A 16,391-nucleotide genomic window follows, 5' to 3' on the forward strand; every position below is an offset into this window, starting at 1 on the left:
GAAGTGGGAATCGAACTCAGTTCCCCAGGACCAAAGTCCACCACCCTAACCACTAGGCCACTCCTCCACTCCAATTGGAATCGAACACATGCTCGCCCTATGGAAACTGCCCCCTGTGTCCCCTGGCAGAATTGGCGATTATGCTTATATGGAACTCCAAAAGAAGCCGGCCTGGTTGAAAAGTGAGGTGAAGGAAGCTATTAGGGCTAAAAGAAACGCCTTCAGAAAATGGAAGAAGGAACCATCCGAAAATAACAAGAAGCAGCATAAGGAGTGTCAAAGCAAATGCAAGGCGCAGATAAAGAAGGCCAAGAGGGATTACGAAAAAAAGATAGCATTAGAGGCAAAAAAACATAGTAAAAATTTTTTTCGGTATATTAAAAGCAGGAAGCCGGCAAAAGAATCAGTTGGGCCATTGGATGACCGAGGGGTAAAAGGGGCGATCAAGGAAGACAAAGACGTAGCGGAGAGATTGAATGAATTCTTTGCTTCGGTCTTCACCGAGGAAGATTTGGGTGGGATACCGGTGTCGGAAATGATATTTCAAGCGGACGAGTCGGAGAAACTTACTGACTTCACGGTAAACCTGGAGGACGTAATGGGGCAGTTCAGCAAACTGAAGAGTAGCAAATCTCCTGGACCGGATGGTATTCATCCTAGAGTACTGATAGAACTGAAAAATGAGCTTGTGGAGCTACTGCTAGTGATATGCAATTTATCCTTAAAATCGAGCATGGTACCGGAAGATTGGAGTGTGGCCAATGTAACGCCCATTTTTAAAAAAGGTTCCAGGGGAGATCTGGGAAATTATAGACCGGTGAGTCTGACGTCAGTGCCGGGGAAAATGGTAGAGGCTATTATTAAAAACAAAATTACAGAGCACATCCGAGGACATGGATTACTGAAACCGAGTCAGCACGGCTTTTGTGTGGGGAAATCTTGCCTGACCAATTTACTTCAATTCTTTGAAGGAGTAAACAAACATGTGGACAAAGGGGAGCCGGTTGATGTTGTGTATCTGGATTTTTAAAAGGCGTTTGACAAGGTACCTCATGAAAGGCTACAGAGGAAATTGGAGGGTCATGGGATAGGAGGAAAAGTCCTATTGTGTATTAAAAATTGGTTGAAGGATAGGAAACAGAGAGTGGGGTTAAATGGGCAGTATTCACAATGGCGAAGGGTAGTTAGTGGGGTTCCTCAGGGGTCTGTGCTAGGACCGCTGCTTTTCAATATATTTATAAATGATTTAGAAATGGGAGTAACTAGCGAGGTAATTAAATTTGCTGATGACACCAATTTATTCAAAGTTGTTAACTCGTGACAGGATTGTGAAAAATTACAGAAGGACCTTACAAGACTGGGAGACTGGGCGGCTAAATGGCAGATGACGTTTAATATGAGCAAGTGCAAGGTGATGCATGTGGGAAAAAAACCCCCGAATTATAGCTACGTCATACAAGATTCCACATTAGGAGTTACGGACCAAGAAAGGGATCTGGGTGTCATCGTCGATAATACACTGAAACCTTCTGCTCAGTGTGCTGCTGCGGCTCGGAAAGCGAATAGAATGTTGGGTATTATTAGGAAAGGTATGGAAAACAGGTGTGAGGATGTTATAATGCCGTTATATCGCTCCATGGTGCGACTGCACCTTGAGTATTGTGTTCAATTCTGGTCGCCGCATCTCAAGAAAGATATAGTGGAATTGGAAAAGGTGCAGCGAAGGGCGACTAAAATGATAGCGGGGATGGGACGACTTCCCTATGAAGAAAGACTAAGGAGGCTAGGGCTTTTCAGCTTGGAGAAGAGACGGCTGAGGGGAGACATGATAGAGGTATATAAAATAATGAGTGGAGTGGAACAGGTGGATGTGAAGCGTCTGTTCACGCTTTCCAAAAATACTAGGACTAGGAGGCATGCGATGAAACTACAGTGTAGTAAATTTAAAACAAATCGGAGAAAATGTTTTTCACCCAACGTGTAATTAAACTCTGGAATTCGTTGCCGGAGAACGTGGTGAAGGCGGTTAGCTTGGCAGAGTTTTAAAAGGGGTTAGATGGTTTCCTAAAGGACAAATCCGTAAACCGCTACTAAATGGACTTGGGGAAGAATCCATAATTCCAGAAATAACATGTATAGAATGTTTGTACGTTTGGGAAGCTTACCAGCTGCCCTTGGCCTGGATTGGCCGCTGTCGTGGACAGGATGCTGGGCTCGATGGACCCTTGGTCTTTTCCCAGTGTGGCATTACTTATGTACTTATGTGATTAAAGACGTTGACTTATACAACCTAGGTAGGTGGTGTAATTCTCTTCCTTCTCAAGGATGACTTGAACAGCAGGTATTTACCTTGCCTCAGGTAGCATTCTCTCTATACCTTCAGCTGTTGCTGGAAATCTGATGCTCTAAAGTGTTCTGCTGATGATCATATGAGATGAAAAAGGAGTAGTTTGGGTAGTGTTGGTAGGTTATCTCTTGCCATAGGTAGTGCTGTTTTGACAGCAGTGTCTCTGATGATTTGATAGCATCACAGAAGGTGTTTGATCTGTTCCCTTTTGTTGTGACTAAAGAAATAACAGGTATGTCTTAAGAAGTTACTCTGGAGGTTTTCCCTTGAATTCCGGGCTCCAGGCAGGCTGGGTCGATATGACTGAGGATCCTTATTATATTGCCCACATTCGGAATCTTGTTGCTTGCATCTACCAGGTTGCCATCTAGTCAGTTCCAACAGAGTCACAGGCTTCTTTCTTCAGAAAGGCACGACTGGGCAAAAGTCTTTCTTTTATTAGAGCATAGAGCACTGCATATTCTGTGAGTTGTATAGGATCAGGATGTCCCACAGGTCTGGCATAATCAGGCTCTGTAATACACTGGCTATATTGTGCAGGGGCTTTTACCCCTACAGCCCTGATATCCTGTTCTAGCAGGGTCCATAGTCATATTAAAGTCTCCATAGAGATATACTGGGAAATCTCCATGGCCAAACATTTATTTATGACTTCCAAAAGGAATTTGTTACCTGACATGGGGATAATAAATATTTGCATTGAGTGTCTTCTGACCCTGCCAGGACAGAACTTCTAGCACATAGCAGCCCTCTAGGTCAGACACTATAGGTTCCACTTTACAATTAAAGGCTTTACCAACCAGTATAGTCACCCCAGCTTGCCACTCTTTTGAAGAAGCTGTAGTAACTCTAATCCATTCTCTCTGTAATTTTTGATGGTCTTCATCATCTAACTAAGTTTCCTGAAGACAGGCCAGATGTGTCTTCTTTCTGTTAGAATTTTATATCTCTTGATTGCAGAACAAATACCAAATATGTTCCAATTGAGCATTCATGTACTAGATATCAAGTAGCTATTATTATTATTTCATTTGCAACAGTATATGTAGATATCTAACTCTCACTTAAATGTCAGATACCCAGTCCCCACCCAGTGTCAAAGATATGTATACACAGTGGGTCTTGTTTCTCTTCTCATCTTCCGCTAACTCAGATGTCCCCCCTCCCCTCTCCCCCATCCTCCCCCTTACCCCAGCTTTCAAAGATATTCTGTACATTATGTTTCACATATGTTGAACCCCCTCAGGTCCTCCACTCCCTCCATATCCTAGTCCAGTACAGCAACCAGATGATTGGGTACAATCCCAGCCACAGCTGTTAAGCTTCTTTCTGAAATGTTACCTTCACTCTTTCCCTCTGTTCATGTTCACTCCTAACTATAACTAATCATAGAACCCTACTATACTACATTTGTCAGTCTTAAGGCACATATAGTGGTCAAATGTAAGAACAAATCAAGCCGTACCATACACTGTAGTATAGTTCATATCTGATCAGATTCACTGTATAAAATCATCACGTGAGAAAGAAAAAGAAAAATGGCAGGGGTTGCGTTGTATAGCAAGGATCCAAATAGTCCCTCTACGAGAAGAAGTGATCCCTCTCTTGATTCATATGGATAGTGATGTCTAAATCCCTGTGGCAACCGATCAAACATAGTCTGCAAAGAACTCCAAATCTGTTATTTCCAGCTCAATAAAATTACAGAGAATGTAGCCATAGTTTAGAGGCATATGCTAGCGGTTTGGCCATAACATCATCCAGATGTAGAAAGAAAGAAGGCCAGTTCACAGACAGGACCATAGTCAAATTAGCAATGTTGGGGGTGGGTGAGGTGTTTCACTGCCAACAATGCTCACAATTCCAGCAGTGGGATAGTTAAATTGCAGATTCTTGTGGCAGTGCTTGACCTCCTAATACCAATACAAGTTTCTCTCGCGCATCTTTAGCAGTGAGAAACACCTGCACTTTGCCATCTTGGAGCACTTGCAGTTGAGCCAGTATTGTATAGTAAAACGCACATGCACTCTGTACAGGTTATATCCCTCCACTTCTTGTTTAAAGTGTGAAGATCATTTAAATTTTGTTTTGATCCCATTCTTTTAACATAATAACATTGGGCCCAATATTCAGACTGCGGAAACAGCCCGCATAAGTACCTCGATCGGTACTGACCCCTCTTATTCAATACCAGGCTGTTTCTGGTGACGGGCATTGCATATCTGGGGTTTGTTTTAGCTGGCTCAAACATAACCAGCTAAGTGAATATTCAGCGTTGGCCAGTTAAGGTTATATTGGCCAAAGATAGGAATGCTATTTAGGCGGTCCGATTTTGGCTGCTAAACTTAGCCAGTCAGCACTGAATATTGCCAGTTATCATGCGATATAGTCAGTTATCTTTTTGGCACTGACCATGAATATTCAGCAGAGTTAACCAGTTATCTCGCAATGAATATTAACAGTTAGACGCCGAAACACTGCTCAACCGGTCAGTGGCTGTTTCTGACTGGTTAAATAGTGCTGAATATCGGCCAGACTGTAAATGATGACATATAAAGACCTGAAAGGTCCATCCAGTCTTACCAACAGTCACACTCATTATCAATTTATGATTAAACAAACAATGAATGTGATTTAAAATACTTGATCATGGTCAGTATTTGGCATTTCTGAGACATAGACCGTAGAAGTCTACATGGCACTGTCCTTACGAACCACTACTGCAGTTGCTGTCGTAGCCCACTCCAGCCCATCCTGAACAGGATTGCCATATATGGGACACAGACTTGTACTAAGGCCAGTGCCAGGCAGACTTGTACATAGTTCTTCAGAGCTGGAGTCGCCATCTAAGCACCACTTGACATATCAACACATGTAACCATTTAAGTTTTGTTTTTTGATACCATCCATTTTCTAACTAGAGATCCTCTGTGTTTATCCCATGCCTTTTTGAATTCTGTCGCCGTTTTTGTCTCTACTACCTCCCCTGGGAGGGCATTCCAAGTATCGACCACCACTCCGTGAAAAAGAATTTCCTGACATTACTCCTAAGTGTACCACCCTGCAACCTCATTTCATGTCCTCTAGTTTTACCGTTTCCCCCCTTCTCTGGAAAAGTATTTATATCATATCTCCCCTGTCCCTTCCTTCCTCTAGGGTGTTTTGAGGGAGGAGGCAATATTCTTGGAAATTATTTTGAGGTTGTAACCTTTCTGTTTGAAGGATGCAGTCAGGATTCCGAGTTGTATGTCTCTGTCCCCTTGGTCGGAGCAGATACGGTGGTACCTGATGGTTTGGCTGTAAATAATGGATCTTTTTGTCTGTGAAGGGTGGAAGCTGGAGTTGTGGAGGTAGCTGCATTTGTCTGTGGGTTTCTTGTATATGGATGTTTGTACATATGCCTCCTCCCTCAAAACACCCAGGGAAAAACTGCTACAGTACAAAGAAAAGAAAGCCACAGACAGAATCCCCCTTATAGTGACATACAACCCAGAGCTGAAAAAATTAAGAAAAATCATAAAAGATCTACAGCCTCTACTCCAGGAGGATGAATTACTGAAAGAGATATTCCCATCCCCACTAAGCCTGGCCTTCCGACAGCCACCCAACTTAAAACACAAGCTAATTAGAAGTAAGCTCCCAACACAGACTCAAAAAGAAGAGAATGGCACACATCCTTGCAATATATCCAGCTGCAAACTATGCCAAAACATTTCACAGGACCCCACGGTCATTCACAAAGGAAAAATATTCAACATTATGGAATCTTTCACATGCTCATCTTCCAATGTGGTATATATCATTCAGTGTAAAAAATGCAGTGAAGGGTTCTACATTGGAGAAACAAGTCAGATGCTAAAGAAGAGATTTAATTTACATAGATACCATATGAAAAATGCCAGTACCAACCAGGATGTCATCTCTGTGGGGCAACACTTTATAAAACCAGAACACTGTACCAGTGATTTTATGGTAAGAATCCTAAAAGGGAACTTTAAAACAATACAGGAACGTAAGACCTTTGAAGTCAGAATGATTAAATATTTTGATACCCACCAGACAGGACTTAACAAAGATCTGGGTTTTCTAGACCATTATAAAACCCACGTCTTCACTGCTGCTTTTACCTCCTAGCTACTACTCAGTTGCCCTCCCCTTGTCCCTTCCTTCCTTCTCACCCATTACTCTTCATCACCTATTACTTCATTACCCATTACTTTTCATCACCCGTATCTGTCTTGTCTGTCTGTATTATTTAGATTGTAAGCTCTTTTGAGCAGGGACTGTCTCTTTGTGTCAGATGTTCAGCGCTGCGTGCGTCTGGTAGCGCTATACAAATGATAGTAATAATAATTATAAACCATAAAACTGTACTGCTTTGTCACCCTCCTGTCTCCATGCATATCTCCCTGCCCCTCATCCACCCGACTCACCCTGTCTCACCCTCATCCTGTTAGACTGTCACTGAAATGCTTTGATGTTTCATTTATATATACTAACTAATCAACTCAATCTGATCCCTTCTCAATGTAGTGATGTTTATGAAAATGGAGGAAAAGCCTCAATAGGTATTGGGGGTCACTCCGTTGTTAATCACTTAGTCAACCTTAAGGAGCCCCCTCACTCATCACTGGCATAAAAACCTCAACTGTTCTTTAACATTAGTTTTACTTTATTCAATTTAACCAGACTTATAATGTTAAAATTGAACTTATCTCTGCAGCTGCTCAGTCTCGTATAACTGCCCATGGCCAACTTTGGCCAAGGTTTCGATTCCTGCTTCAGGGTCCGTGGCGTACTCGACTGTCTTCTGCAAAAGAGCACACTTGTTTCAACAATTGTTTCCTTACTATACCTCACTCTCACCACAAACTTTATCATAAAGCCTCACTTTGCTGCTCAGTCCTGTTCCCTTAGTCCGGTCAAAACTCAATATGACGTGTGGTTTTTATAATGCTGATGTCACACGCTTTCAACACAGCATCCTCTTATAGACTGCCATCAGGAATGTAGAGAGAGAGATTCAATGCTCCAGCTCTTAAAGATATAGTCTGTAAACGTTCACATCATTCAAAAAAACTGGTTCCACTCGATCCTCGAGTTAAGCCCATCTGGATGAAGTGTCTGTAAGCGGTAGATCCACCTCTGTTCTTGCTGCAACAACAAGAGTTTTCTCTCTCCCTCTCTGATGTTAGACTTGTTGTAGAACCACACACTTTAGAGACTCAAAAGTGTGGTTCTTTTCAATACAATGTGCCGCAAGTGGTGCCGTCATCTTCTTAATATCCACATTAAGAAGATGACGGCACGGGAACAGGGTAAGCAGGAATCCCGCGGTTCCTGGAGGGGATCCCCTCCAGGTCCACGGGACTCTTGTGGATCCTTCTGCTCTGTGGGTGAACACAGGTCCTGCAGGGTTCCCGCGGAAGTGTAGTGCCAGGTCAGCCTACCTATTGTTTCCTTGTGTTTCTAAGCTAGCTTAGCAAATATAATAGCACTAAAAACTTTAATGGATATGGTTGATAGCATTGAAAGCCCTATAAGCACAGAGAAGGGAAGTTATCAACATGGGCTACTCTTAAGTTGGGTTATTTTACCACAAGTCGGGTTATTTTAGCACATGGGATGGAGGAGATTCCAGTGGTGACAGGCAGGGACGGGTGAATTTCTGTCTCCATGCAACTCTCTAGTCAGGAAGGAACCTCAAATCAACTAGTACATCTTCTAAGATCCACTACATTGTTCTGGTTCTAGATGGGTGTACTGTGGTAGACATAAAAACAGAATGCTAACAGTGTGTAGAATATTACCATGGCCATTGTTGCTAACATTACTTTGCAAGTTACTTAGGAAAGTAGTGCCACAAAAAAGTAGTCTCTTCCATTAAATTATGGATTGTGAATATTCTGAAACTCATTTATATAGAGTTTGCAAAGAAAAAGAGAAATTGTATTTTTCTAGAAGCCAGAGTTACCTGCAAATGTAATTACTGAGGTTAAAAAGATTTTGAGCAAGTTAATGTTAGATATAAATGCAATGCTATCTCAAATATTCTGCAGTAAATATACTATGGGCCCCTTTTACTAAACCACGTTAGTGATTTCTGGGGCAGCAAATGCGACACAGCTTGTTCAGTTCAAATGGGCTTTGTTGCATTTACTGCGCAGGAATGGCTAGTTTCTTTGTTTGCTGTAGTGTGATTGTTGAAGCAGTGTAGATTTTAATCTGCATGAATTTAGCCCTGCCCTCCAGACATTTTTAATTAAATTATTTGCAACTCTAATAGACTTGGTTGTCGCGGTGGATTTTCTCATAACTCAAAGGACAAATGAACTCTCTGCAACTCTGTTGCTCTGGAATTCAAAGCCTGCAGTGCTGCTGAAGATGAAGTGTTAGAAGCCTTCATTCTAAAGTGACTCAGCGGGTTGCTACATTCAGGAACATTGGAATTTCTGTGTAGAAGCTCAGGCGTAGGCAGTGCCATACAAACAGGTGGGTAAGGTAATAGGCAATTTAGTAAGGTAGAAGAAATAAAAACAGTGCCCGACGTAGCCATGTTGTGCCTATATAAGGCTGCGACAGGGGCAGATGACTGTTAAACAGACATAATTGAAATTAAAACCAAATCATAAAATCTTAAATCATATTGAACAAAATAAATAATATATAAAGAACAAAAATAAAATTATCCATGTGTAAATGTAAAAATATAGGTGATACTGTTGATGATGATAATAATAATAATAAAGAATCGACCAGCTGAAAGTTTGAAACAGGTAAAAGATAAGGATATATATGCATATGTGCACCTCAGTCAAAATTGTTGTGCCAGCTTAGGTTGAAAATAGCAAATGGTAAAAGAGCAGAGCTTCAAATGCAGATTACTTACAGCCACAGCAGTATCGGCAGTTCTTAACACAGCTTCTCGCAAGAGTTCATCCAAGCTTTAAAGCCGCTCTTTTACCATTTCCTTTTCTCAATCCATGATATTGCATTTTATACCTAAGATTTTGCTCCTTAAACAATATATTAATTTAAATTATTTGTTTTAGAGCGAATTGTACGTGTTTCAATTATTCCCTCTAGGTAAGTGTCTTCTGTTTCAACACAGTGTTTTTTTTTTTTTTACATCATTGCAAACAACTAAAATCTGCTTCATTGTAATGAACATCAGTTCCCTCTCTTATTGTTGATTTCACATTACCTAAGATGTCATAACAATTTCTGACTGAGGTGCACATATGTATGTATATCCTTATCTTTTATCTGTCTCGAACTTTCAGCTGGTCTGTTCTTTATTATTAGTATTACCTATGTTTTTGCTTTTACACATGGATAATTTTATTTTTGTTCTTATATATTATTTATTTTGTTCAATATGATTTAATTTTTTATGATTTGGTTTTAATTTCAATTATGTCTGTTTAACAGTTATCCATCCCTGACACAGCCTTATATGGGTGAAATGTGGCCACATCAGGCACTGTTTTTATTTCTTCTACTTTAATAAATTGCCTACTACCTTGTGGTCTGTTCTTTATCTGCACTGCATGAGCATTAACAGATCCCTGCCCCCTATTCTGCAAAACTCATACCTAATCAAGTTCAACTTCCCTTGAAACACGATAGGTGAATTAAGATGGCGCCCGTAACGGTTGTTGGATCCCGGAGCTCCTAAGATTTGACAGCGTTTGCGAGAGAGACATTCTTACCCCGACTTTTAGATGGGGAAAAGAAAGGGAAAAACGCCGGCACCTACCTCCTCTGTACCGGCGCTACCCCCAGCTTCTCATCAAACGACGCTTGAAAACTTTGGAATCGGGACCCTGGCTGTGCAGGCTTCTACCTCGACGGGCTCGCTCCAGTCCGGAGCAGAGCGCAGCTTAGAGGGCGCAACGCTGAGCCCTCGTTCTCTCACTGCTCCCCCACAACCCGGAAGTGTAGCAGAATCGACGGGTCCACAACAGTTGGAATTGCTGTTTGTGGAAGGAGGTCCCTCGAGTACCTCTACCCCAGGGAAGGAGATAACAACTCAGGGACAAACGCTGGTCGGGTTCCCTGCCTCCCACGGAGTCACTTCAGAGAGCTGTGGAGGAATGAAAAGACCAACTCAGGTGACGATGCCTATGCTTTGGGACGCAATCCAGGAGGTAAAAAACACTTTACTTCATATGAATACTTCCATAAATGGCGAAATTGTGGAATTGAAGCAAAATAGTCAGAGTATATCTATAAAAGTTCAAGAACAGAATGAAAAAATGTCTAAGATGGAGACTGAGTTTAAACAATTACAGGATTTAACAGTGACTTTGGTAAAAGAAAAGGAAACTCAGGAAAGAAAGATGGAGTATTTGGAGAATAATGGGAGGAAAAATAACCTGAGGATATTGAACTTTCCTAAATCTCCTTTAGTATCATCCATAGATATGCTTAGAAAATATTTTGTAGATATATTGGGGATCCCTGTAGAGGGAGTTCCCCCTATTACGAGGGCCCAATATATCTCTGGAATAGTGAGATCCTCAGAACAACAACCTCAGGCTGCTTCAAATCTTAATTTGACAGAATATCTTAGAACTCCCTGGAAGTGATCACCGAAAGAACAACTTTAATAGTGACATTCGCTCTTGAACTAGATAGAAATAATATTTTCAGGCTATACTTTCACCATTTAAATGATTGTTTCTTGGGTCAGAAAATTCAAATTTTCCCTGACATGGCAAGGAGCACACAGAAAAGGAGAAAGGAATTTCTATTGTATAAATCTAGAGTTATTAATTTAGGTGCAACTTTTCTGTTAAAGTTTCCTTGTAAATGCTATGTAACCTTTGAATTAGTTAATTATATATTTTTCTCTCCCTCGAAGTTGTTAGAATTTATTGTAATGAAGGAAGCTGTTAAGCCCAAGGATTTGCCTCCCTAAATGAGAACGCTGTTATGTTGGCTGTAGAATCTCTGCATTAATCCAACCGTTAATAACTTAGTTAATAGCTATGTTATTTTTTTTCTTTTTCCTTTATTTTATTGCCTAGTATCTTGATTCAAACTGATTGTGGACAAAATTTAAAAGCTTATCTTCTATTTTTAAGCCAGGAATGGCTATAAGTAGTTCTCTTTTTTTCAGCCGTTTGTATTTTCTGATATTTCCTCATTTATGTCATTGTATGTAAATGAAATACTTATAAATAAAGAATTAAAAAAAAAACTTCCCTTGAAACACCATTCAGGTAACTATATATGGAGCACAGGGGTCATAAAGGATGACTTATAAATAACATATGCTTTCTGATCAATAGTCAAACCACACAGTGTTTGTTTTAGACTCTGGATGTAGCATTTAAATTGTCCACATATATTAAGCGCCACTATCTGCAGAAGCAGCAGCAGCAGCAATGTCCAGTGGTAGCTATATAGATAATGGCGATATTAGTAGCCTTTTTGCTGTCCTAATTGAATCTGCACAGCTAAATAGATACCAGCTGAATATCAATAGTTATTCATAGAGTTAGTCAGAACACCCATGCTCTGCCTGTTCTGCCCCCCAGGGCCATGCCTAGGGTCTCTGGCGCCCCCCTGCAGACTATCAGTTGGCGGCGGCGGCGGGGCCCCCCCTGTGAAAATGATCGCTCACCACTTGCCACACTGACAGGAATTGTCAGCAATATTCTTAGAAACAAATTGCTATACATTGCAAAATAAGATAGCAGATGTAAATTCTCAAAGTGGACATATTCCAAACACTAAAATGAAAATAAAATTATTTTTTTTCTACCTTTGTTGTCTGGTGACTTTCTTTTTCTGATCATGCTGGCCCAGTTTCTGATTCTGCTGCTATCTGTCCTCTTAACTCCGTTTCCAGGGCTTCCTTTCCATTTATTTCTTTCCTTTCCTCCTTTCTTCTTCATTTCTGGTCCTCAGCTTCTGCCTATTTTCTTCATCCATGTGCAGTTTTTCTCTTCTCTTCCTTTTCCCTCATTTCATCTCCTTCATCTCTCTTCCCTCCCCTCTATGTCCAGCAATTTCTCCTCTCTCCCTGAGCCCTGCCCTCCCAATCCATGCCCATCCATGCTCCTCTGTCCCCTGCCCCCTCCATTCATCCCTTTCCAGCAATTCCCCTCTCTCCCTGAGCCCTGCCCTCCCAATCCATGCCCATCCATGCTCCTCTGTCCCCTGCCCCTCCATTCATCCCTATCCAGCAATTCCCCTCTCTCCCTGAGCCCTGCCCTCCCAATCCATGCCCATCCATGCTCCTCTGTCCCCTGCCCCCTCCATTAATCCCTATCCAGCAATTCCCCTCTCTCCCTTCCATGACCCCCCTCGCATCCATGCTCCTCTCTCTCCCATGTCCCAGCCTGGCCCGCCCTCTTCTCCCCCCCCTTTGCATCCATGCTCTCGTTTCTCCCCTGCCCTCCCGCTCCCATTGTTCAACTGCCCACCCTCTTCTCTCCCCCCAACATCCCTTTTCTTTTTTTTTCTTTTTAAATTTACCTCCGTGGCGGTTCCGGCAGCGTCAGGGAAGGAGGCGGCACTCCCGACGTCTAGCCTTCCCTTCACTGTGTTCCGCCTTCTTCTGACGTCATCCTTGACGCTGCGCTGCCGGAACCGCCACCACGGAGGTAAATTTAAAAAGAAAAGGGATGTTGCGGGAGGGCGAGCGAGGTGAGCATGGTGCGGCAGCGCCCCCCAGAGGGAAGCGCCCCCCTGCCATGCTTACCTCGCTTACCGTGTTAGCACGGCCCTGCTGCCCCCATTTGCATGGAGGCAGGGTGCATGTTGGTGATATGTATATGTTGAACATTGTTTATATCAGATTGTATTCCCTGTAACAGTTTACAGTGCTTGTGCCCTTAAAGGCAGGGAGTGTCTTTGGACTACAAATCCTAATCTTCTTGCAGTGCTCTGTGATAGACTTTCTTGAGCACATGTCCCACTTCCTATGCCTTATAGGACTTTTCCTATTGGTTGACACTTGTCCCTGTGTATGCTGGGTTGTAGCCCACCCCTTCTCTCGCCATTGGGGTTGACAGTGTGTCTACAGCATGCTTTTCTATGCTCTGTAAGCTGACTTGTTGTACTTTGTTGCATACTCTCTCTTCAAGCTACTGTAAAATAACCAAGTTTTTACAAGTTTAAAAGTAGTTACAGCACCCACTCTTCAGCCAGTGCTGAAAGGTCCCAGCTTATCTCTGCAGTAGAGAGAGCTGGTAGAGACCGATTCAGATCTTAAAGGTAGAGACTCTTGTTCAACACTCCAGAACTGTAAATTATTTCCTTTTGTTTGAATTTGCATTAAAGAAGATTTTGGTTCAAGAGTTCTAAGTCTTCAAAGTGATTTGGGAAGAAAAAAATTGCTTTTTTTGGGAGGGGGGGAGTCTTTGGGGTGAGAGGTTATATGTTGGGGGCACTGAGTATCTCTTGCTGTTTTCTCTGAAGGTGTTATATGTTGAGATCTTGGTAACAGGTTCTGTTCATGTTTTAAGGACATTTTCATGGATGTTGAAAGCAGCTTGTACCATCAGTTCAGCCCAAAACCACAGTGTTTGTGATTTTGTTAACTGGTTCTTTTTCCAGTGTTAACAACATTTTCATGGATGTTTCAGGCAGCTGTACCATCAGTTTGGCTTGTAGTGACAATGATTTTGCATTTGTCTACTATCACTTCTATTTGAGTATGACGTGAAATGGAATGGGTGACAAGGCAAACCTTATTTTATGTCATTGCATGGAGGTCATGTGTCTGCTGCTCTCTGCTTTTGCCTTTTGTTTGTTGGTACACAATAACTTTTTGCTTCAGCCTCAAAGTATCACAAAGTCTGTACTTCTCAGAGTATTTTTTGATGGAATCTGCAGTTATACACTGACATTTTATGTAGAGCTCTGAATGATAAATTTCAGAAAGTCGGTAGTAATTCTTTATGTTTCTTCAAATCAACACAGAATTCAAAAGGTCAAGTGGCAAATGTTATTGGTGACTCTTGGAAAAAGACCAAGACTTGACGTCATTCAGCACAAATAGTGAGTACATTAACCTTGGTTAAGGGTACACATTGCACTAATGTTTAGCACAGGGGCATTCAACCTTGATCCTTGAGGGCCACAATCTAGTCAGGTTTTTAGGATTTCCTCAGTGAATATGCATGAGATTAATTGCATGCACTACCTCCATTGTATACAAATAGATCTCATGCATATTCATTGTGAAAATCCTGAAAACCTGACCTGGCGCGGGCCGAGGTTGGTCACTCCTGGTTTAGCACATCTACCGAATCCCCAGCTACAAATGTCATCACACGCTGCTGTGTAACTGCTTTAGATGAGACTACCTTGAGTTCTAGGCTAGGGCATCAGTTTTTGCAACAATTTGGGAGGAAAGCCTTTCGGTCTTGGAGCTCCATCGGGCTTTGCTACATATTGTATCCCCTAAAGATTATGAAGCCATACCAGCCAAATGGAGCTTAGATTAGGTGTCACACCTGACTCACTTGATGTTCTTAAATTCCTGGGATCTCATTCCGTGTGGAATTGTGGGAATGTCAATTCTGAGTTCTCAACTACACTTTTATTCAAGCCCAGGTGTATAAGATAAGATGAGTAGATACCCCACTCTTGATAAGACTTTTGGAATTCAGTAATACATTATTTGGAGCATTTACTGGGCCACCTGATACTGTTTTCTGTAGTGAGGTTTCTTTTAGATAAATTGGAAGCTTCTGGGGTTAAGCATAGGTGGTCTTCTATTTGCAAAGCAGGACTTTTTTTGTAAGAAAATCATTCTCAGTGTGTGAACTAGTGCTGATTCACCAGCTTTTTGGAGTTGATGCAATAGACTTTATGCTTTAATGTTGTTGGAACAGAATGGGGCTAAATCCTCTAATAAACATTTTTTTTTTAAACCCTCTTTTTTTTAACTTACTTGGGATACATACATAGGTTCATTGTCACTCAAGGCTTATAGTCTGGTGCTTAATTCACTTTAATAGTGGTGAGGAGAGGGGTCCTTTAAACTATTAAATACAATTAGGTGGGGTTTTTTTTTTTGGGGGGGGGGGAGGGTGGCAGATTAGGGGGGTTAGAAGGAATGAATGCCTGCTAAGTCAGTGATACTTGGTTACCATCAACCTTGATTTGAATATACGGGGAGATATAAGAGTACAATCTCCTTGAATTTTGTAATAATATTAGAAGTGGATTGAATAAGGCTGGTGGTAATGTTGGTTTAGGGCTATATAGAGTGGCAATGTTATAAGTTGGCATGTCTGAACTGTGTATAATGGTCTGAAACTGTTCAATAAAAATTGTGAATTAGAAAAACAAAATACCTTTTAGCTAGTTTACCAGGACCATTTAAATAAATTAAAGGAAAAGAATGAGATTATAGTCCTTCTTGTGTGTAGATTGAACTATCTTGACAAAGATCTAACAAACGCATAGCAATTTAAAAAGCTCATTCTTGTACATAAGTGGAGCATCAAAATGAATATTAAAATCATCCAGCACTGTGAGGGCTGACACATCTGAAGTTACTTCTGTTATAATCTCTAGCAGTTCAGTAAGAGAATTACAGGAGCCCTCAGGGGCACGATACTCAAATAAAAGGCCAGACTTGGCATTATTATCTAATCTTAAAAGAAGACATTCTGAACCTTGAGGCTGATGAATATTGGGATGGTTGCTTGCATGAATACATTCCTAGTCGAAAACAGTGGATAAAATATTAAATACAAAAAATTGTTCCTTGGGATTTTTATTTTACTATAAATGTCTTTATTTGTTCAAGAAAGTATCACAGCACAGTCAAAATAACGAATTGAAACATAAGCACATAGTATTGGAGTCAAAGATGCAGTTTTTCATCAAGTAGGACACTAAAGGGGGTCTTTATCAATGTGGGCTACTGTTGAGTTGGTTATTTTAGCACAGGATATCATCCACTGATTTACTGTTGATTAATGGATTAAAAAATAATTATCAGTATTAAATATTATTTGTCTTTTAAATTATAGGCCTAAGTTTATTTACATTGCCTGTTATTCCCATAAAATTG

General features: G+C 41.2%; 1 protein-coding gene across 1 annotated transcript in view; it reads left to right on the forward strand.

Annotated features, from left to right (window-relative positions):
- Nucleotides 1–16,391, forward strand: part of FARS2 (phenylalanyl-tRNA synthetase 2, mitochondrial) — a 1,053,072-nt gene that overhangs the window by 67,302 nt on the left and 969,379 nt on the right. Inside the window, 1 exon segment of the mRNA XM_030208798.1 lies at nucleotides 14,285–14,362. The gene's annotated coding sequence lies outside the window, so the exon portion shown is untranslated.

This window comes from Microcaecilia unicolor, chromosome 1 (assembly GCF_901765095.1).
Source record: "Microcaecilia unicolor chromosome 1, aMicUni1.1, whole genome shotgun sequence".
Taxonomy (NCBI): Eukaryota; Metazoa; Chordata; class Amphibia; order Gymnophiona; family Siphonopidae; genus Microcaecilia; species Microcaecilia unicolor.